The sequence below is a fragment of the Anolis carolinensis genome, unplaced genomic scaffold (assembly GCF_035594765.1).
Source record: "Anolis carolinensis isolate JA03-04 unplaced genomic scaffold, rAnoCar3.1.pri scaffold_15, whole genome shotgun sequence".
Taxonomy (NCBI): domain Eukaryota; kingdom Metazoa; phylum Chordata; class Lepidosauria; order Squamata; family Dactyloidae; genus Anolis; species Anolis carolinensis.
In genome coordinates this window covers 5,957,663-5,980,249 of record NW_026943826.1, presented here as the reverse complement: position 1 = coordinate 5,980,249, position 22,587 = coordinate 5,957,663, and the positions used below count along the sequence as shown (strand labels likewise).

Here is a 22,587-nt window from a genome sequence, read left to right as displayed (position 1 = left end):
ACGGCTACCTTGTTGATAAGAACTGACTCGTCAGGCCTTGATGAACAGTATGTGGTTCAACTCTGCTAGGAAATGTCATGTTTTGGTTCTTGGGAGGGTTCAGCTCAAACTGACAACTTCATTTTCCGTAGGGAAGAAACGGTGCCATGCGTTTCCTTAGGGAAGGCAATGCTGTCAGGAGGACATCTCACTGTACTACAGACGAACGTGGACATCAATAGTACATGATGCAGAAGCAACCAGGTACAAGTGTCACTTTTTTCCTGGGAAAGCATTAGACTAGTGATGGCCAACCTATGACACGCGTGTCAGCACTGACACGCCTAGCCATTTTTACTGACACGCTGCTGCATGCAGATTGATTGGATGACTAATGTCTTTTGCGGCCAAATTTGGTGTGATTTGGTCCAGTGGTTTTGTTGTTTACTCCATGGGAATTATGCACATTACACACACGCACACACACATCTATATATATAAAAGGGTAATGAAATTTCGGCCTAGGACAAAACAACAAAACTACACATCCCAGAAACACTAAACTTGGCAGCACAACCCCTCATCCATGCCTCTGGGAGTTGAAGGCCAAAACATCTATGGACCCACAAGTTGAGAACTACTGATCCAGCTGACATCCGTCAGGAAGTAGCAGCCAGCAATGAAAGGACAAAGGCACTGACACCTCCAGCCCATCCGCTGTTCAGATATCATACAGCAAGTCATCAGCTAAAATCAAGAAATAGCTTCCTAAGATCCATAAAGATACTCAAAGGAACACCTCAGCAAGCAAGAGTCCAAAAGTGGCAGGCTAACACCCAGAACCTCAATCAGTGGCTGAGACCAGATGAGAACGCACACAGAAGACTGGACAATGTGGAAGGCACTGAATGGACTGTGCTCTGGCACAAGATGCAGAGCCAACTTTAAGAAATTGGGGCTACAAAGTGGAGTCCACGCCATGCCAGTGTGGAGAAGAGCAAACCACAGACCACTGACTACAATGCAGCGTGAGCCCTGCCACATGCACAATGGAGGACCTTCTCACAGCCACACCAGAGGCACTCCCAAGTGGGCAGCTTCTGGTCAAACAAAATCCAAGTTTTTAATTTTTTTGTGGTTTTCCTGCACATTATAACTGCATTTTCATTTTGCTTCTGACATGATAAATAAATAAATACTTAACAGGCTGTGTACAGTTCTTAAACCCATGCCAGATAATCATTTTATTAAAATAAAAGAAGCAAAGCAAAGTGAAACAGAGCCAGAGTCTGTCTTACCTGTTTGCCTAGTCACCTCAGGCTACGAGAACGGGAGATGAAATCAAAGATGTAATCCAGAGTTTGGGGAAAGCATGAAGGTTGGCTCCTGCAAACACAGAGACAGGGAGCCTGGAGTGAAAGCGTTTAAAAGTCACACCCACCCATTCAGAAACAAAGGAGACACAAACCTTTTTTCAAAAGACACAACCAGAACAAGATAGGATGTAAGCCTTGAAAAGAAAATATTTGCTTCATTTTCCAGGAGGTGGCACTAGCTGCAAAGGTGAAGGGGGAAAAAAGCCCACCCTTTCAAAACAATGCTATTCTGGGGGTTACCCTAAACCAGGGGTCCCCAAACTTTTTAAACAGGGGGCCAGTTCACAATCCTTTGGACCGTAGGAGGGCCAGACTATATTTGGCCACTGAGCAATAATAATTAATAATAATAATAATAACAACAATAAAAATAAAAAGAGAGGGCCATTTAGTCCAACCCTCTTCTGCCTCTCTGCACCAAAAGCACAAGCAAAGCATCCCTGACAGATGTCCACCCAGTCTCAATGTTGTTGATAATAATAATAATAATAATAATAATAATAATAATAATAATAATAATAGGCTCTATCTGCCTAGAAGAACAGGGGGCAGAGGACTCTTACAAGTAAAACAAGCAGTCAAATAAGAAGAACATGCCCTGGCAGATTATGTAAAGCAAAGTGAAGAACCTGCTTTGACTGAAGTCGAAAATCAGAAACTCCTCAAAGCACAGCAAGCAAAAAAACCAGTACAAGAAAACCGCACTACAAACTAGAGCTGACAGCTGGCACAACAAAACATTGCATGGAAAGTTCCTTGACAAAATTGAAGGAAAAGCTGATAAGGAGAAGACCTGGCTCTGGTCTTATTATGACACAGCAAACAAGATAGATATGCTGGATTTCGTTTCACAAAATCACAAGTCGAACACTTCCCAAGTGTCTAGGACTGTGTGATGTATTTTCGGATGATGCGTGCAGATTCCAGTCAGGTGGCCTTTTGCAGTTGGCAGATCGTAATGTTGTCAATGTCTATTGTTTCCAAATGCCGGCTGAGATCTTTTGGCACGGCACCCAATGTGCCCATCACCACCGGGACCACCTGCACTGGTTTCTGCCAGAGTCTTTGAAGTTCAATCTTGAGGTCCTGATAGCGGCTGAGTTTTTCCTGTTGTTTTTCATCAATGCGACTGTCACCTGGGATGGCGACATCAATGATCGAAACCTTTTTCCTTTCCACAACTGTGATGTCTGGTGTGTTGTGTTCCAGAACTTTGTCAGTCTGGATTCGGAAGTCCCACAGTATCTTTGCGTGCTCATTTTCCAATACTTTTGCAGGTTTGTGATCCCACCAGTTCTTTGCTGCTGGGAGGTGGTACTTGAGGCATAAGTTCCAATGAATCATTTGGGCCACATAGTTGTGCCTCTGTTTTCAGTCTGTCTGTGCGATTTTCCTACAGCAGCTGAGGAGATGATCAATGGTTTCGTCGGTTTCCTTGCACAGTCTGCATTTTGGGTCCTCAGCTGATTTTTCGATCTTGGCCTGAATTGCCTTTGTTCTGATGCCTTGCTCCTGGGCTACAAGGATCAGGCCTTCTCTCTCCTTCTTCAGGGTCCCATTTGTGAGCCAGAGCCAGGTCTTGTCCTTATCAGCTTTTCCTTGAATTTTGTCAAGGAACTTTCCATGCAATGTTCTGTTGTGCCAGCTTTCAGCTCTAGTTTGTAGTGCGGTTTTCTTGTACTGATTTTTTGTCTGCTGTGCTTTGAGGAGTTTCTGATTTTTGACTTCAATCAAAGCAGGTTCTTCACTTTGCTTTACTTATTATTATTATTATTATATTTTTCTGTACTGCCATTAGTACAACATTCTTCTAGATAAGAAAGATTAGTAACTGTTGCCTTTACATTGGGTCTCTGGGCAAACCATCAAAAGCTCAGATTATCAAGGTATGTGCTACAACTCACCTGGCTCACTGAGTATTCAATTTTGATTATCTCAGCTTGGAAACACCATAAGCCGTCACCCTGAGGGAAAGAAAGGACTGGTTTTAACATGCAGCCTATATTTATTTATTTAGAAGCAGTATCTATAAGGCAGTCTGCATCTAAGAAAGCCCCACATGGCGTACAACAGCAGATCAAGGGACTTCAAATACTTTGGATGCATTCAAGAGCTGTCTAAGTGAAAACATGATCTATCTGTTCTTCGCACAACACATTTGTGAAACCGTTTCAATGGGACTTGTGCTTGAGATGACAAATTAAAGTTTTATACAAGAGCAAAACTACTGTCACTAGGAACAGGGAAGGAATCAAAGAAAGTCAATGCACCTGTGTGGAACAACAAAGGTAAACAAGAGGAACACTATGTTGTAGGCTTAAACACAGCCCTAACAAACTCCCCCGCCATTCCCATAACTAGAGTATAGCTATAAATCTCAGGGAAAATCCGTAACTGGAAGACAACCCATCATCCACAAAAGCTTATCTGCCATTAATGACCCAAGAACACAGAAACCCTCTCCAATATACTTCCAAGGCAACTCCAGGCTCCACAGTTCAACAATGACTCGTTCAAGCAACCCGCACATGTTCGCATGAATCAGGAGGCGCAGGCTGGTAATCCTGAGTGTCAGCTTATTTCTGCTATCCCACAAAGCATCTGGAAGGGATGCCAAACTAATCCCGGGAACGTCTCCATCAGAAAGGGACCCTGCAGCTGAGATTCCTGCAAATCTCCTTCGACAATGAAACACCCCAGGAAGAGCTCCAAGTCAATAAGCTAAGCAGCCGCTCTTTAGAAAACAATTGCCTTGTATTCCAGAGAGGAAAAGGCTATTTTGAAGTCTTAACAAATTTTTCAGTAAATACTCCCTGCTCTCTGTAGTGCCTCAACATGTAACAGACAGCTTTAGAATGATTCTGTCAAGCAACCAAATATTATATTATTATTATTATTATTATTATTATTTTCCAGGGAGATTCATTGTCCCCTCTGCTTTTCATCATTGCCATAATCCCTCTGTCAACAATCTTACAAAAAACAAATCTCAGCTAACAAACATCTAAGAAATCTCACAAAATTTCACATCTGATGTACATGGATGATCTGAAGCTGTATGGGAAAATGGAAACTGAAATCCAGTCTCTGACCAACACTCCGAATTTTTAGCACTGATATCAGCATGGAGTTTGGTTTGGACAAATGCTAGACAGTGGCATTGAAGAAAGGAAAAATCATTGAAAGTGAGGGCATAAATATGCCTAATGGCCAAACAATAAAGTGTCACCAGCCAGAGGCCTATAAATATCTGGGCAATGTGTTGTCGAAGGCTTTCATGGCCGGGATCACAGGGTTGTTGTATGTCTTTCGGGCTGTGTGGCCATGTTCCAGAAGCATTCTCTCCTGACGTTTCGCCCACATCTATGGCAGGCATCCTCAGAGATTGTGACCCTACCTCACAACCTCTGAGGATGCCTGCCATAGATGTGGGCGAAACGTCAGGAGAGAATGCTTCTGGAACATGGCCACACAGCCCGAAAGACATACAACAACCCAATATCTGGGCATATTACAGCTGGACAACATCAAGCATGAACATGTGAAAACTGTGGTCAGCAAAGAATACACACAAAGGGTCAGAAAAATTCTCAAAAGCAAGCTCAATGGAGGCAACACCATCAAGGCCATAAACACCTGGGCCATACCTGTCATAAGATATACTGCTGGCATCATAAACTGGACACAGGTGGAACTGGACAATTTGGAAAGAAAAACAAGAAAACTCATGACTATTCATCATTCACTGCACCCTCGCAGTGATGTTGACCAGCTATATCTACCTAGAAGATCAGGGGGCAGAGGACTCTTACAACTAAAACAAGCAGTCAAATAAGAAGAACATGCCCTGGCAGAATATGTAAAGCAAAGTGAATAACCTGCTTTTATTGAAGTCAAAAATCAGAAACTCCTCAAAGTACAGCAGACAAAAAATCAGTACAAGAAAACTGCACTACAAACTAGAGCTGGCACAACAAAACATTGCATGGAAAGTTCCTTGACAAAATTGAAGGAAAAGCTGAGAAGGAGAAGACCTGGCTCTGGCTCACGAATGGGACCCTGAAGAAGGAGACAGAAGGCCTGATCCTTGCAGCCCAGGAGCAAGACATCAGGACAAAGGCAATTCAGGCCAAGATCGAAAAATTAGCTGATGACCCAAAATGCAGACTGTGCAAGGAAACCGACGAAATCATTGATCACATCCTCAGCTGCTGTAAGAAAATCACATAGACAGACTACAAACAGAGGCACAACTATATGGCCCAAATGATTCATTGGAACTTATGCCTCAAGTACCACCTCCCAGCAGCAAAGAACTGGTGGGATCACAAACCTGCAAAAGTATTGGAAAATGAGCACGCAAAGATACTGTGGGACTTCCGAATCCAGACTGACAAAGTTCTGGAACACAACACACCAGACATCACAGTTGTGGAAAAGAAAAAGGTTTGGATCATTGATGTTGCCATCCCAGGTGACAGTCGCATTGACGAAAAACAACAGGAAAAACTCAGCCGCTATCAGGACCTCAAGATCGAACTTCAAAGACTCTGGCAGAAACCAGTGCAGGTGGTCCCGGTGGTGATGGGCACACTGGGTGCCGTGCCAAAAGATCTCAGCCGGCATTTGGAAATAATAGACATTGACAAAATTACGATCTGCCAACTGCAAAAGGCCACCCGACTGGGATCTGCACGTATCATCCGAAAATACATCACACAGTCCTAGACACTTGGGAAGTGTTCGACTTGTGATTTTGTGATATGAAATCCAGCATGTCTATCTTGTTTGCTGTGTCTTACAATAATGACAACAACAACAACAACAATAATATTAAAAGGCCACCCTACTGAATGCACAGTTGGCCATGTTAGGTCTGTGTGCCAAGCGTGCTCCACATTTGACATTGGCTGGATTCAGTGCTCTCTAGATAAGGGTGAACTACAACTCCCAAAATCAAGGTCCATTCCTCAAACCCTTGCAGTATGTTCAGTTGGTCATGGGGCTTCTCTGTGCCTAGTTTGGTTCTAGTCCATTGTCAGTGGGGGGTCAGAGTTTCTCTGGATGCAGGTGAACTATAACTCCCATAAATCAAGGTCAATTTTCGCCAACCCCCTCCAGAAAGGCAGATTCTAACACTCCTAAATAAACCAATGAATGTGTCCTGCCTTTCTCCTAATGTGGAAGCTAATAGAGATGAAAACAAAATACAGCTAAAAACTCTGCATAAGGGTTAAGACAATTAAATCAACTATTTAAATTAACTACTAAATTATTCAACGGAACACTACTTCAAAACGGTTGAAAGGCATTTCAGGCATAACAATGAGAAGTACAGCTCATGTATTTACCCATTAAATGGCTTTACTGCAAAAACCATAACCCTTATATTCAAGCAACCCAAGACGCAACAGCAATAGTCAACTATCAGTATGTACCGTATATACTCGAGTATAAGCTAACTCGAATATAAGCCGAGGCACCTAATTTTACCACAAAAAAACTGGGAAATCATTGCCTCCAGTATAAGCCGAGAGTGTTAAATTTCAGAAATAAAAACAGATACCAATAAAATTACATTAATTGAGGCATCAGTAGGTTAAATGTTTTTTAATATTTACATAAAACTCTAATTAAGATAAGATTGTCCAACGGCCGATTAAATCATTATTCTCATCTTCTTCAATGTAAATGCCCTTATGTATCCTTTTAATAATAATAGAGTAAAATAACACATGTAACAATAATAATAATAATAATAATAATAATAATAATAATAATACAGTAAAATAATACATGTAGTAATAAATAGAGTAAAATAATAAATATAATAATATCAGAGTGAAATAATAAATGTATTAATAATAATTAAAAATAGAGTAAAATAAATGTAATACAGTAGAGTCTCACTTATCCAACATTCTGGATTATCCAACGCATTTTTATAGTCAATGTTTTCAATACATCGTGATATTTTGGTGCTAAAATCGTAAATACAGTAATTACTACGTAGCATCACTGCATACTGAACTACTTTTTCTGTCAAATTTGTTGTATAACATGATGTTTTGGTGCTTAATTTGTAAAATCATAACCTAATTTGATGTTTAATAGGCTTTTCCTTAATGCCTCCTTATTATCCAAGATATTCGCTTATCCAAGCTTCTGCCGGCCCATTTAGCTTGGATAAGTGAGACTCTACTGTAGTAGCAACAATAATAGAGAAAAATAATAAATGTAATAATACCAATAATAATAGAGAAAAATAATAAAGGTACCATATATTCTTGAGTATAAGCTGACCCAAATATAAGCCACTATTAGATAAACACAGATGTCTGTTCTAAACAATGTAATGAGCGATATAAAACACAATAATGGTTCAAAACGTAAGTAGTACACAATATGTATATTAGAGCATCAAATGCTCTCATATACATATTGTGTACTACTTAAGTTTTGAACCATTATTGTGTTTTATATAACCCAAATATAAGCCAACCAGGACCCTCTCTCGATTATAAACCGAGGGTTTTTTTTCAGTCTTAAAAAAAGGGCTGAAATCTAGCTTATACTCGAGTATATACAGTAAATATATTGGGATGGCTCCAGTTTTGCAAGTCGTGCTTTGATTACATTGAAATTGTCAGAGTAATTCGCAGCGTAGCAGCAGTTGTATGTTGTCAATGGAGCGCAGAAACGAAGAGACATCAGAAACGATGGTAAAAAATATATACAAAGTTTTACTACACAAGACAAACAGACTTGCAGATGAACACAGGCTTGGCTTTCACTCTAGGCAGACACAAACTCAGAACAGAGCAAGATCTCAACTGATGCAATCAGTAATGTACAAACACACATGAGTCTGGATACTCCCCAGACACATCAAGGTCAACACAGCTTCTCAGTCATTTACTCTTTACAGACTATAGCATACTCTGGATGATGCAACCTGTATGCAATACATGCCAGACACAAATTTCATTTAAACACTACTAATACACAAATCCCACATTAACAGAAATGACCAGGATCCTATCAGGGACTAACTTGTCCCAGCTTTCTTCCAGCTTCTATAGTTGGCGAGCAGGCCAAGCTCCACTAAAGACATTCGGAACCACAAATCAAGCCCATGACCTTGATCCAAGGACTGCCATTTCAACCAGAAATCTGAAATGTTCAACTACACATGGGATTCCCAAGAAACAGGATCCCCAAGTCCTCTGTAACAGGATATTTGAGGCGGGGGTCACTGGGCATCTGCAGATGACTAAGGTCCCAAAAGCAAGCAGCAATGCTCAAGCAAGACAGCTGTACAACAGCTGAACCACTAACCCCAAGGCCTTGTCGATCTCATTATACAATTCGGGGCAAACCATAATGGTTCCAAGCAGTTAGCGCTGAATTCCAGAGGTAGCTCAGCTATGGACTCACCGAGTAATGCCAAGCTCTCATTTGTGGAATATGAGTAAATGACCTACATTCCCTGAAGTCACCAACATCTCTCCATAAAATCTCACAGGAGTTTCCGAGTTCTGGGACAAGCTCCCAATGAAAGTACAAGAACTTTCCCAAAACTGCTATATCCAACACAACAGTAAATTCCACACCAATGGAGAGGGTCAGAAACACTGGGATGTCTGTGGTGGAGGAAATAAACATGCTTAAAGTAGGTGTTTGTATGTTGTCATTTGAAAGCGAGATCCATGTGGTTGATTTGCAACCTCTTTCTAGAATTCTGAAAAGCTGCTGTGTCTTATGTCTGAAGGAATTCAAATAAACAGCCTACTTGTTGTCGAAGGCTTTCATGGCCCGGATCACAGGATTGTTGTATGTTTTCCAGGCTGTATGGCCATGTTGCAGAAGAATTCTCTCCTGAAGTTTCGCCCACATCTATGGCAGGCATCCTTAGAGGTTGTGAGGTCCATAGGTCTGTTGATGCAGGGACTACGAATACACAACACTCACGGGTGCTTAACTCTGTGATGCATTCATAACTGCAACATAGGATTCCAGCCAGCCTTCCCATATACATATACCTCACAACCTCTGAGGATGCCTGCCATAGATGTGGGCGAAACATCAGGAGAGAATACTTCTGGAACATGACCATACAGCCCAGAAAACATACAATAAACAGTCTATTGTTAGATAACAGGACTACCATACATTGAAGGAATAGTGTGCATTTCAGTTTGTTTCGACAGCGATAGTTGCTCTCGAAATAGCAGGCATGGTCATGCGTTCAGTACTACAATGATCGTTGTCATGGCTAAAAATACATTTGGTCACGCAAATACAATGTTATTTATTTTATTTACAGTATTTATATTCCGCCTTTCTCACCCTGAAAGGGACTCAGGGCGGATCACAGTGCACATATACATAGCAAACATTTAATACCATTAGACATACAACATATATAGACAGACACAGAAGCAATTTAACATTTTCCAGCTTCCAGCATCATGAGATTTGCTCAATTCCGGCCGCTTCACCGTCCACTTGTGACAGTGAGTCCTTGATGGAGTACTTCCTCATTCTTCGCACGCTGCTGGAGGGTTTTATGGTGTCGTAAATCAGTTAAATTAGCCTCCCTGCATAAAGCGGTACCTAAATTTTCTATTCTATGGAGGGGGAGATGGGTGGTCATTGGGGGGTGGAAGAGAAGGGATCTATGTTAATTGTTGCAATAACATGTTTAATGCGTATGTCTATGTTTGATGTTTTTATAGTTTTAATGGTTTAATCTACAGTTATGTTTTTGATTTAAATATGTGATATATTTTTCTATACACTGAATTTTGCCATTTATTATGTTGTAAACCGCTTTGAGTCCCCCCAGGAGTGAGAAAAGCGGTCAGAGCCGGCCCTAGGTATTTTTCAAGTGTAGGCAAACAGAATTTTGGCGCCCCCCCCCCCCAAACCAATCACTGAAAAATAAAAGCATTGGATAAATGAAAATGTTGGATAATAAGGAGGGATTAAGGGAAAGCCTATTAAACATCAAATTGCATTAAGATTTTACAAACTAAGCACCAAAACATCATGTTTTACAACAAATCAACAGAAAAAGCAGTCTCGACTGCGCCCCTGTATGTTTTGCGCCACAGGCGACTGCCTAATTCGCCTCATTGTTGGACCGCCTCTGAAAGCGGTATATAATAATTATAATTATTATTAGCGACATTTATATCCCGTCCTTCTCACCCCGAAGGGGACTCAGGGTGGTTAACAAGTATATATACATACAATATATTATAGAAATGCAGATAATAGTAATAATACTAGTAATAATAATAATTGACAGATGCAACTGTCTTTCGAGCTGCATAGGTCAACAGCAAGCTAAGCTGTTAATGGTCAGGGGCTTAATCCGACCCGGGCTGGCTTCGAACTCTTGACCTCTTGGTCAATAGTGATTTATTGCAACTGGCTACTAACCAGCAGTGCCACAGCCCGGCCCATGTAGTATTGTATGTAGTATTGTATGTTTAAGTCTTAAAACAGAATTAACTGAATTAATCTAGAATTCACATTGACTTTTAAAAGCTAAAAACCTCAGTTGGTGGAGTTAGAGTATAATGGAATCAGCCTTTTGCTATTGACATTGTGATGTTTGCAAAACTGCAGTAGGCTGCAAATGTCTTAAAGAGTCGCAAGTTCAACAATAATTCACAGTTAACTTGATTCCATGCGGTCAGACCAAATTACTTCAGGGAATTCTTGAATTCGACTTCATTACAGCCCTGCATGTGTTTCAGAATCTTTCCGTGAAAGAAGCCATAGAAATGCATAGCTCACGACCAGGAAAAGGACTTTTTTCCTGTTTTGGTTTATAAACTCTAAGGTATAGATGACTGTAGCTTATTTTTTGTTTTTTTTCTTCCTTGGGAAGAACTGTTGGAGCCTTGTCTAAAACCTGAATGAATCATATGGGAATCTTAGATGGAAACAACCATCTGAGAATTCAGTTTGAAGTCAACTGAAATTTTATACCAAGAGGCTCGAGAGTCTCTGAAAAGCATGACATATTAAAAAAAGAAAGACGTTAAATATTCCACATCGTATTGTTCAATTATAAATGGATAAGTGTTATGGATTTTGCATTCCAAGCATCCCTCCAGAGATGTGAATTAACGCCGTCTTGGTTGAAGGTTGGGGATCATATTGAGCATAAACAAAATAATCAGAAACTAGAAAGTAACATTTTCTGCTTTCAATACTCCAGTGTCCATTGGAAGATCTATTCTATCTATATATATAAAAGGGTAATAAAATTTCGGCTTAGGACAAAACAACAAAACTACACATCCCAGAAACACTAAACTTGGCAGCACAACCCTTCATCCATGCCTCTACGTTCATACAACAAAAAGAAAAGAAAAATAAAGTCCTAATTAGAGAAAAATAATTGTTTTTATCCAATTGCTGTCAGTCAGAAGGCTAAGCTCCGCCCACTTGGTCTCCTAGCAACCCACTCAGCCCAGGGGACAGGCAGAGTTAGGCCTCACTTAGGCCTCTTCCACACTGCCTATAAATACAGATTATCAGATTTTAACTGGATTACAGTATATGGCAGTGTAGACTCAAGGCCCTTCCACACAGCTAAATTACCCATTTATAATCTTATATTATCTGCTTTGAACTGGATTATCTTGATCCCAAACTGCCATATAATCCACTTCAGTGTGCATTTTATACAGCTGTGTAGAAGGGGCCTCATATAATCCAGTTCTAAGCAGATAATATAAGATTATAAATATAATATGTAATAATTATTGTGATATAATAATACAGAACAATATAATCTCTAAAATCAGGACAGTAAATAAAGAACAACACTCTGAAAGCATAAGCCACAGCAACGTGTGGCCGGGCAAAGCTAGTCTATATATATAAAAGGGTAATGAAATTTCGGCCTAGGACAAAACAACAAAACTACACATCCCAGAAACACTAAATTTGGCAGCACAACCCCTCCTCCATGCCTCTACGTTCATACAACAAAAAGAAAAGAAAAATTAAGTCCTAATTAGAGGGAGAGGAATAATTGTTTTTATCCAATTGCTGCCAGTTAGAAGGCTAAGCTCCGCCCACTTGGTCTCCTAGCAACCCACTCAGCCCAGGGCCACTTCAATCAGGCCTCTTCCACACTGCCTATAAAATACAGATTATCAGATTTGAACTGGATTATATATAGACTCAAGATGAGCACCAACCCCCAGAGTCAGACACGACTGGACTTAATGTCAGGGGAAAACCTTTACCCTTTACCTTCACTACCACCAATTCCTCAATACTTTATTTCCCATACCACCAGACTTCGCCACAGCAACGTGTGGCCAGGCACAGCTAGTATTTCCTATATTTTCCTTTAAGGAGCTAAAGGCAGGATGTACACCACTCCTATCCCGCCATAATAACCCTGTGGTCAGGCTGTATTCTTGTGAGAGACAGGCTAGACAGCCAGATAGATTATGCCCTGAGTTTCATGGCTTACTGGAAAATTAAAGTTGGATGTCTCAAGTTCCAAACTAACCTTGTAAACTTCACATCACATTCTCCTAAGCACTCCATGAATGCAGACACTGACACCTTAAACTGCAGACTCATGTCAAAATATTATGTATTTTATTGCACTATGCTGTTAGATTCACTGATTTTTTTTTTATAAGAGGAAAGGAAATGTACTCAGCAGGGTGCAGTTTCCTTCCCTTCTATATATATAAAAGGGTAATGAAATTTCAGCCTAGGACAAAACAACAAAACTACACGTCCCAGAAACACTAAACTTGGCAGCACAACCCCTCATCCATGCCTCTACGTTCATACAACAAAAAGAAAAGAAAAATAAAGTCCTAATTAGAGGGAGAGGAATAATATCCAATTGCTGCCAGTTAGAAGGCTAAGCTCCACCCACTTGGTCTCCTAGCAACCCACTCAGCCCAGGGGACAGGCAGAGTTAGGCCTCACTTAGGCCTCTTCCACACTGCCTATAAAATACAGATTATCAGATTTTAACTGGATTATATGGCAGTGTAGACTCAAGGCCCTTCCACACAGCTATATAACCCAGAATGCCAAGGCAGATAATCCACAGTATCTGCTTTGAACTGGATTATCTTGAGATCCCACTGCCATATAATCCAGTTCAGAGTGGATTTTATACAGTTGTGTAGAAGGGGCCACATATAATCCAGTTCTAAGCAAATAATACCAAAATATAAATACAATTAATCCCTCCTTATTATCCAAGATATTCGCTTATCCAAGCTTCTGCCAACCCATTTAGCTTGGATAAGTGAGACTCTACTGTAATACAAAAATACAGTAGAGTCTCACTTATCCAAGCTAAACAGGCTGGCAGAAGCTTGGATAAGCGAATACGCGAATAATCTTGGATAATAAGGAGGGATTAAGGAAAAGCCTATTAAACATCAAATTAGGTTATGATTTTCCAAATTAAGCACCAAAACATCATGTTATACAACAAATTTGACAGAAAAAGTAGTTCAATACGCAGTAATGTTATGTTGTAATTACTGTATTTACGAATTTAGCACCAAAATATCACGATATATTGAAAACATTCACTGCAGAAATGGCTTGGATAATCCAGAAACTTGGATAAGTGAGACTCTACTGTATAAATATAATATATAAAAATTACAGTGGTATAATAATACAGAACAATATAATCTCTAAAATCAGGGCAGTAAATAAAGAACCACAATCTGAAAACAGGAATTCCAGACAGGAAACAATCAGGGCCAGCTAACACCTCCCAACAAAGGAGTCCCCAGGGAGGAAACAACCAGGCTTTGGAGCTGCAGGGCCATTCAATGCTAATCAAGGTGACCAATTACAACATTCATACTTGCTTCCACAAATAAAAACCCACCTAGGACTATGCCACAGCAACGTGTGGCCGGGCACAGCTAGTAGAAACTATTACGCGTAAAGCAAAAAACACACTGAAATTCTCGCTCAACTAAACTTTGTTAGACCTCTGAGATCTTCCAAACGGTGGCTATACAAAATCTGAATCAAGGGGTATCCTGCAAAAAAGAGAAAGTGAAATTGATACCGGGATGAAGAGTCATATGCGTGACTGGGAAGCTTTGTGCAGCAGCCTGCCATTAATCACTAGACAAACTCGATTTATGCAGGATTAGCATTAATTATGTGAAATGCTTCTCAGGCCGACTTGTTCAGGGGTGTTCTGCTGATGTTCTAGAGAACATTTGCCAGACAAATCTTGCACAGCAACTTAGCAGGGATTGTACAATGCGCACCATGATTAACCCGCGCAAACAGCTTAGTTACTCAAACTTCATTGTACAGTAGTAATTACAGCCGGAGGATTTTGGGGGGCTTTACTGCATATGATGAAGACAGATCTTTTTCTCTGTATTCAATCACAATTTGATACCACAGTAACGCTTTTGAGGTTTTACTGACGAAAAAGAACACAGCCTCACTGTCTTAACACACATATTTAAGAAATCAGGGCTGCTTTTCAATATTGATCTTTCTGGGACGCAAAGCTGACTGAAATCTCTTCTCAGAGACCAGGCAATGCTTTCCTCATATAAACAAATGTTTCAGAGGCAGTGTTTACAACATCAACAGCAGTAGGAAGATGCTCTGTAGTGAAACAATCACACTGACAGAGCCGGTCCAACAATGAGGCGAATTAAGCAGTCGCTTCGGGCGCAAAACATACGGGGGCGCAGTCGAGACTCCTTTTTCTGTTGATTTGTTGTAAAACATGATGTTTTGGTGCTTAGTTTGTAAAATCTTAATGTAATTTGATGTTTAGTAGGCTTTTTTTAATCCCTCTTTATTATCCAACATTTTCGCTTATCCAACACTTTTATTTTTCAGTGATTGGTTGGGGGGGGGGTGTGTGCCAAAATTCTGTTCGCCTACACTTGACAATTACCTAGGGCTGGCTCTGCACACTGATGTCAGCTACCAAAAATCATGGTTTATGTCTGTAAGATCTATATCTATATATATAAAAGAGTGATGGCATCAGGGCAGCGGACAAAACAACAAAACTACAGGCCTCCCAACCTCAAAATTTGACAACACAACCCATCATTCACGGCTCTAGGTTGATACAACAAAAAGAAAAGAAAAATAAAGTCCTAATTAGAGGGAGAGGAATAATAGTTTTTATCCAATTGCTGCCAGTTTGACGACTAAGCTCCGCCCACTTGGTCTCCTAGCAACCTACTCAGCCCAGGGGACAGGCAGTTAGGCCTCACTTAGGCCTCTTCCACAGATTATCAGATTTGAACTGGATTATATGGCAGTGTAGACTCAAGGCCCTTCCACACAGCTATATTACCCATTTATAATCTTATATTATCTGCTTTGAACCGGATTATCTTGACTCCACACTGCCATATAATCCACTTCAGTGTGCATACTAAACATAAAGAGAACCATACAACAGACATTCAATACCACCACTACCTCAACAATTTCTCACCAACACCACCAGACATCGCCACAGCAACACGTGGCCAGGCACAGCTAGATATATATATATATGCAAAAGGATAAAAAAAATTCGGCCTACGACACAACAACAAAACTACACATCCCAGAAACACTAAACTTGGCAACACAACCCCTCACCCATGCCTCTACATTCATACAACAACAAAAAAAGAAAAATAAAGTCCTAATTAGAGGGAGAGGAATAATTATTCCTCTAATTAGGACTTTATTTTTCTTTTCTTTTTGTTGTATGAACGTAGAGGCATGGATGAGGGGTTGTGCTGCCAAGTTTAGTGTTTCTGGGATGTGTAGTTTTGTTGTTTTGTCCTAGGCCGAAATTTCATTACCCTTCTATATATATAAAAGAGTGATGGCATCACAGCGACCCACAAAACAACAAAACTACAGGCCCCCCAACCTCGAAATTTGACAACACAACCCATCATCCACGCCTCTAGGTTGATACAACAAAAAGAAAACAAAAATAAAGTCCTAATTAGAGGGAGAGGAATGATTGCTTTTATCCAATTGCTGCCAGTTAGAAGGCTAAGCTCCTCCAACTTGGTCTCCTAGCAACCCAATAAAAAATAATTAAAAACACTAAAAATAATTAAAAACGCTAAAAAATTAATACAATAAAATACTATAATAACAGAAAATAACTAAAAATAATACAAGAAAATAATAAAATATAATAAAAAGATAACTTACAATAAAAATAATTTAAAAATACAAATAACGTCAAATAAAAATTACACAACACTTTTTAACCAATACCACCACCACTTTGCCACAGCAACGCGTGGCCGGGCACAGCTAGTTTATATATATAGACTAGCTGTGCCCGGCCACGCGTTGCTGTGGCAAAGTATGGTGGTATGGGAAATAAAGTATTGAAGTATTGGTGATAGTTAAGGTAAAGGGTAAAGGTTTTCCCCTGACGGAGCTTAGCCTTCTAACTGGCAGCAATTGGATAAAAACAATTCTTCCTCTCCATCTAATTAGGACTTTATTTTTCTTTTCTTTTTGTTGTATGAACGTAGAGGCGTGGATGAGGGGTTGTGCTGCCAAGTTTAGTGTTTCTGGGATGTGAAGTTTTGTTGTTTTGTCCTAGTCCAAAATTTCATTACCCTTTTATATATATAGATTGTCAGTATGCAGAAAATGCAGAGCCAGCCTTGTTTGTATGATGTCTGAAAAGGGTCTCAAGGCCATTGGATCTGAATGCGGAAAGGAAGAACAGAGCGAGGACCACACTGCATATAAACCAAATCCAGCATCCAGAGATCGTACACTAAAGGTCTCATTGCTGAGCTCCCTCTTCCAATGGTAAATATGCCTCTCAGGTGTTTTAAAAATGGTCTAAAATGAGTCCGATGCCGGAGGCAGCCTTATGTCAGGGGTGTGGCAGGTGGCTCCAAACAGAAAGGCATTGTACCAGGTGTTTGGGAATCATGCGTGAAAATCACAGGGCTCCCTATGACTCAAATAGGACTCTCCCCTTTTCGAGTGAGTAGACATACAAGATCTGCAGGATCCGGAGAGGAATGTGGCAACCAATTTCAGGCTGCTAAAGCAAATGCAAAAGCAGGGCGGCCAACTAATAACACAGGTGATCGGGAATTGGAGAAATCAAGCAAGACAGCTTTAAAGGAACTGAAAACTACAAGAAGTCTAGAAGCAGGTTTGGGAAGAAGTATTTTCAGATGGTCTTTCATTGTGTCCTAACAACATGTTGAACCAGCTGGATCGGATTCTCCCACCCGCTCTTCCTCCACCACAAACAACATTTTAAAACATTAACAAATGCCTTTAATTCATCCAGCCTTTTTAAATGTTTGTCAACTAAACAGGATCCTCTTCCTACACTTTAACACTACCCTTGTAGCTTCTTCTAATAATTTTAAATTAGAGACAAAATGAGAAAAAGCTTCAGCATTTTAACTGGAAACTACTACTATTGCTGCACTTCAGCCTTATGTATTTTATGAGTGATCATAATAATAATTATTTTATTATGACACAGCAAACAAGACAGATATGTTGGATTTCGTTTCGCAAAATCACAAGTCGAACACTTCCCAAGTGTCTAGGATTGTGTGATGTATTATTATTATTATTATATTATGACACAGCAAACAAGATAGATATGCTGGATTTCGTTTCGCAAAATCACAAGTCAAACACTTCCCAAGTGTCTAGGACTGTGTGATGTATTTTCAAATGATGCGCGCAGATCCCAGCAGGGTGGCCTTTTGCAGTTGACAGATCGTAATTTTGTCAATGTCTATTGTTTCCAAATGCCAGCTGAGATCTTTTGGCACGGCACTCAGTGTGCCCATCACCACCGGGACCACCTGCACTGGTTTCTGTCAGAGTCTTTGAAGTTCAATCCTGAGGTCCTGATAGCGGCTGAGTTTTTCCTGTTGTTTTTCGTCAATGTGACTGTCATCCGGGATGGCGACATCAATGATCCAAACCTTTTTCTTCTCCACAACTGTGATGTCTGGTGTGTTGTGTTCCAGAACTTTGTCAGTCTGGATTTGGTAGATGGAGATGGAGGCGGCATACAAAAATAAAATTATTATATTATTTTATTTTTGTATGCCGCCTCCATCTACCCAACAGGGATTCAGAGCGGCTCACACAGGGGCAAGCCCAATACAATCATATAATACCATAAAATCAACAGTTGAGACATCAAAGAATGCATTTAAAAACCAATTAAACAAGTCATGATTTAAAATAGACGTAATTAAAATATTAAACAATCATCCATAACAATCAATCATAAGTCATTCTGGCAACCTTAACAATTGGAGCCCACAGTGGGTTAAACCCTTGTGCCGGCAGGACTGATGATTTGAAGGTTGTGTTGCTGACCTAAAGGTTGCCTGTTCGAATCTAACCAGGGAGAGAGCATATGAGCTAAATGCGGGGACATGAAGCCTCCCACAAGGATGGTAAAAACGTCAAAACATCCGGGCATCTCCTGGGCAACGTCCTTGCAGACGGCCAATTCTCTCACACCAGAAGCGACTTGCAGTTTCTCAAAAAATCCAAAACCCTAACAATGATAATAATGACTAGCAGGAACAATTATAAGAATAGTAGCATCAAATAATAATGATAACTATACTGATGACCACAATACAAGTGCCCTTATCCAAGTTTTCTGAAATCTGAAATACTCCAAAAATCTGAAATTGCCCATATGGATGGGTGAGATAATGACACCATGGCTTTCTGAACAAAATCATTGTTTCCTGAACGAAACAGTATGTCTTTTATTCAAAATGCTTGGGGCCAGAATTGTTTTGGATTTCAGAATACTGTACATGTATTTGCAAAACAAGAGATTTTGGAACAGAGAATCAAGTCTAAACACAAGATTTATGATGATGAAGCACAATTAAAAGCCCTGGCAGACTGTGCAAAAAGAATCTGTGAAGCCCATCTCCTCCAAGGGGAACGGAACCACCTAAACTGGGCTCTATGGCCCAATGGAGACTTCACCACAAGACCAAGAACAAGCCACGAGAGTCAAGATAAAGATCCACCCAGAGGAAAAGTGTTCTTACCATACATCAAGGGAACCACTGACTGCATAGGGAAGCTGAGGAAGAAACAGAACCTAGTATCTACAGAACCCCTAAGAAAAACCAACAAAACTTCGTTCAGCAAAGGACAAGAGAGATCCTCTCACGTCCACAGGAGTCTACCGTATACCATGCAGCTATGTACAAGTCTACATAAGGACCACCAAACATAGCAGTATTGCCCAAACATGAACCAAGGAACTCAACTAGAGAAGTCAGCCACAGCAGAGCACTTGATGAACCAACCTGGACTCAGCATATCACTGGACAACACAGAAATGCTGGACCACTCTCACAACCACCATGTCAGAGAAGCCATCAAAATCCACAAGCATGTGGATAATTTCACCAGAAAGGAGGAAACCACGAAAATGAACAAAATCTGTCTACCAGTCTTTAAAAAAAAACCTCTAAAATCAGAACACTAAATAAAGAACAACACTCTGAAAACAGGGGAATTCCAGACAGGAAACAGAGCCAGCTAACACCTCTCAACAAAGGATTCCACCAGGCAAGAAGCAGCCAGGCTTTGCAGCTGCAAAGCCATTAAATGCTAATCAAGGTGGCCAATGTCAACATTCACACTTGCCTCCAACAGACAAGAGTTATTTCTCCCACCCTGGACATTATTCCACAGATATATAAACCTCACTTGCCTAGTTTCCTACAGTCCTCACAACCTCTGAGGATGCTTGCCATAGATGTGGGTGAAATATGTCAACATTCACACTTGCCTCCAACAGACAAGAGTTATTTCTCCCACCCTGGACATTATTCCACAGATATATAAACCTCACTTGCCTAGTTTCCAACAGTCCTCACAACCTCTGAGGATGCTTGCCACAGATGTGGGTGAAATATCAGGAAAAAATGCTTCTGGAACATGGTCATACAGCCCGGAAAATTTACAGCAACCTAATCATGATGATTATTAAGCTTTTCAATGTATCTTATGCAAATACAGTAGAGTCTCACTTATCCAACATAAACGGGCCAGCAGAATGTTGGATAAGTGAGTATGTTGGATAATAAGGAGGGATTAAGGAAAAGCCTATTAAACATCAAATTAGGTTATGATTTTACAAATTAAGCACCAAAACATCATGTTTTACAACAAATTTCACCAAAAAAAGTAGTTCAATACGCAGTAATGTTATGTTGTAATTACTGTATTTACGAATTTAGCTCCAAAATATCATGATATATTGAAAACATTGACTACAAAAATGGCTTGGATTATCCAGATACTTGGATAAGTGAGGCTCTACTGTAGCTGGAAAGTGATTAAATACAATATTCAAAAATCTTTTTCAGTATGAAATGTGTGCAGTGAATCGCCAGAAAGCGAAGGCAGCAATATTTGAACTCTTCATACAGACAATTTTGGAGCATTTAAGGATTGCAGGTAAGAAACTTTTAGTTGCATATGCATCCATAATACAATATCTTGGAGATGAGATCCAAGTCTAAACATGAAAGTTATTTATGTTTCATATACATCTCATACGCATAGCCTGGAGGTAAATTTAGACACATGATGTCATAATAATGTTCTGCCTGAAACCACTGTCAGAAAGCAAAACTGATAGGATTTTGGATTATTTCAGAATTCCAGATGAGGGATGCTCCACCTATACTTGCATATTTATGTATTAGATACACCTTATATACATAGACTCACAGCATGAACGATTTTGGATCATTTCGAATAAGGGATGCTCTACATGTATATTTTTACATGTATAACATATAGGAAACATAAATGCATTTCACATTTAGACTTGCCTTCCTACTCCAAGATATCTCATGATTTCTATGCAGAAATCCCAAAATCCAAAAGAATTCTACTCCCAAGCATTTTGGATCAGGGATGCTCACACTGAATGAAAATACCTTCAGGCTATTTTATTTATTATTTATTTATTAGAGACATTTATATCCTGCCCTTCTCACCCCGAAGGGGACTCAGGGCGGCTTACAAGTCATATGTACATACAATATAAGGCTATGAGCATAATGTGTGTGTATACGAAACATAAAGACATTTCGTGATTAGATTTGGGTCCCTACTCCAATATCCCTCATGATGTATATGCAAGGATTCGAGCGTACGAAATATTTCTGGTCCTGAGTATTTTGGATCAAGAATGCTGGTGGTAGTAATAATAATAATAATAATAATAATAATAATAAAAAATTAAATAATAACATTGAATATTAAAAGTTTACTGTGTTTCAACTTTTGTTTCATGTGCTTTTATGGATTTTTTTTAAACAATGTTGTGCCTCACCTTAAGCTGGGTAACAAAAACATACTATTACGAATAATACAATAATAATGGTACATTTGTATTAATACTCCAGTCTTCAGCCACAAATGCTCTCTCAGAGGGCTAATTTGCCCTCAAGGCTTATCACCTAACAATAACAATATTAGGATTAAATAATGATCAAATCTGCAAACGTCTAGGTCTGACTGTATTTGCATAGGTGCCATGAGAGATCTAGGAAATGGGACGAAATTTGTTGATACTTGATTTATGCCTTAGATTTAATAGGGAACTAATGGAAATAATGGCGGCTGTGATCGAATAACAACAATAAGCACTATTAATCACAACAAAATTATTTTCATTGCTTAATTTATTACAATGAATAGTGTACATAATTATGTGGCCACAGTTGCTACTATGACCATTAATTAACTATATTATTATTACTATAATTATTATGTTATCACTATTGTGACCATTAATTCCCTATATTAATATTAATAATACTATTAATAGTGATCTCAGCTGCTATTGTGACCATTAATTCCATTACTATTATTATTATTACTATGTGATCACAGCTGCTACTGTTACCATTAATTCCCTATATTGTTGTTATTATTATCAATAATACTATGTGATCATAGCTGCTATTGTGACATTAACTCCCTATATTATCATTATTATTAGTACTATGTGATCACAGCTAGTCACTATTAATTCCCTATATTGTTATTATTAATACAATGTGATTCCAGCTGCCATTGTGACTATTTATTCCCAATATTGTTATTAGTAACACTATGTGATCACAGTTGCTATTGTGAAAATTCCCTATATTAT

The 22,587-nt window shown here is 39.5% G+C and overlaps 1 protein-coding gene across 2 annotated transcripts in view; it reads right to left on the bottom strand.

Moving 5' to 3' along the window:
- The window catches only part of ctnnbip1 (catenin beta interacting protein 1), a 67,737-nt gene that overhangs the window by 42,327 nt on the left and 2,823 nt on the right, over positions 1 to 22,587 (bottom strand). The window contains exons 2-3 of one of the 2 annotated variants that reach the window (XM_062966007.1): positions 3,260 to 3,319; positions 1,278 to 1,365 (exon numbers count right to left, since the gene is read on the bottom strand). The gene's annotated coding sequence lies outside the window, so the exon portion shown is untranslated. The remainder of the gene's footprint in view (positions 1 to 1,277; positions 1,366 to 3,259; positions 3,320 to 22,587) is intronic. The other variant, XM_062966008.1, reaches the window with a different exon arrangement.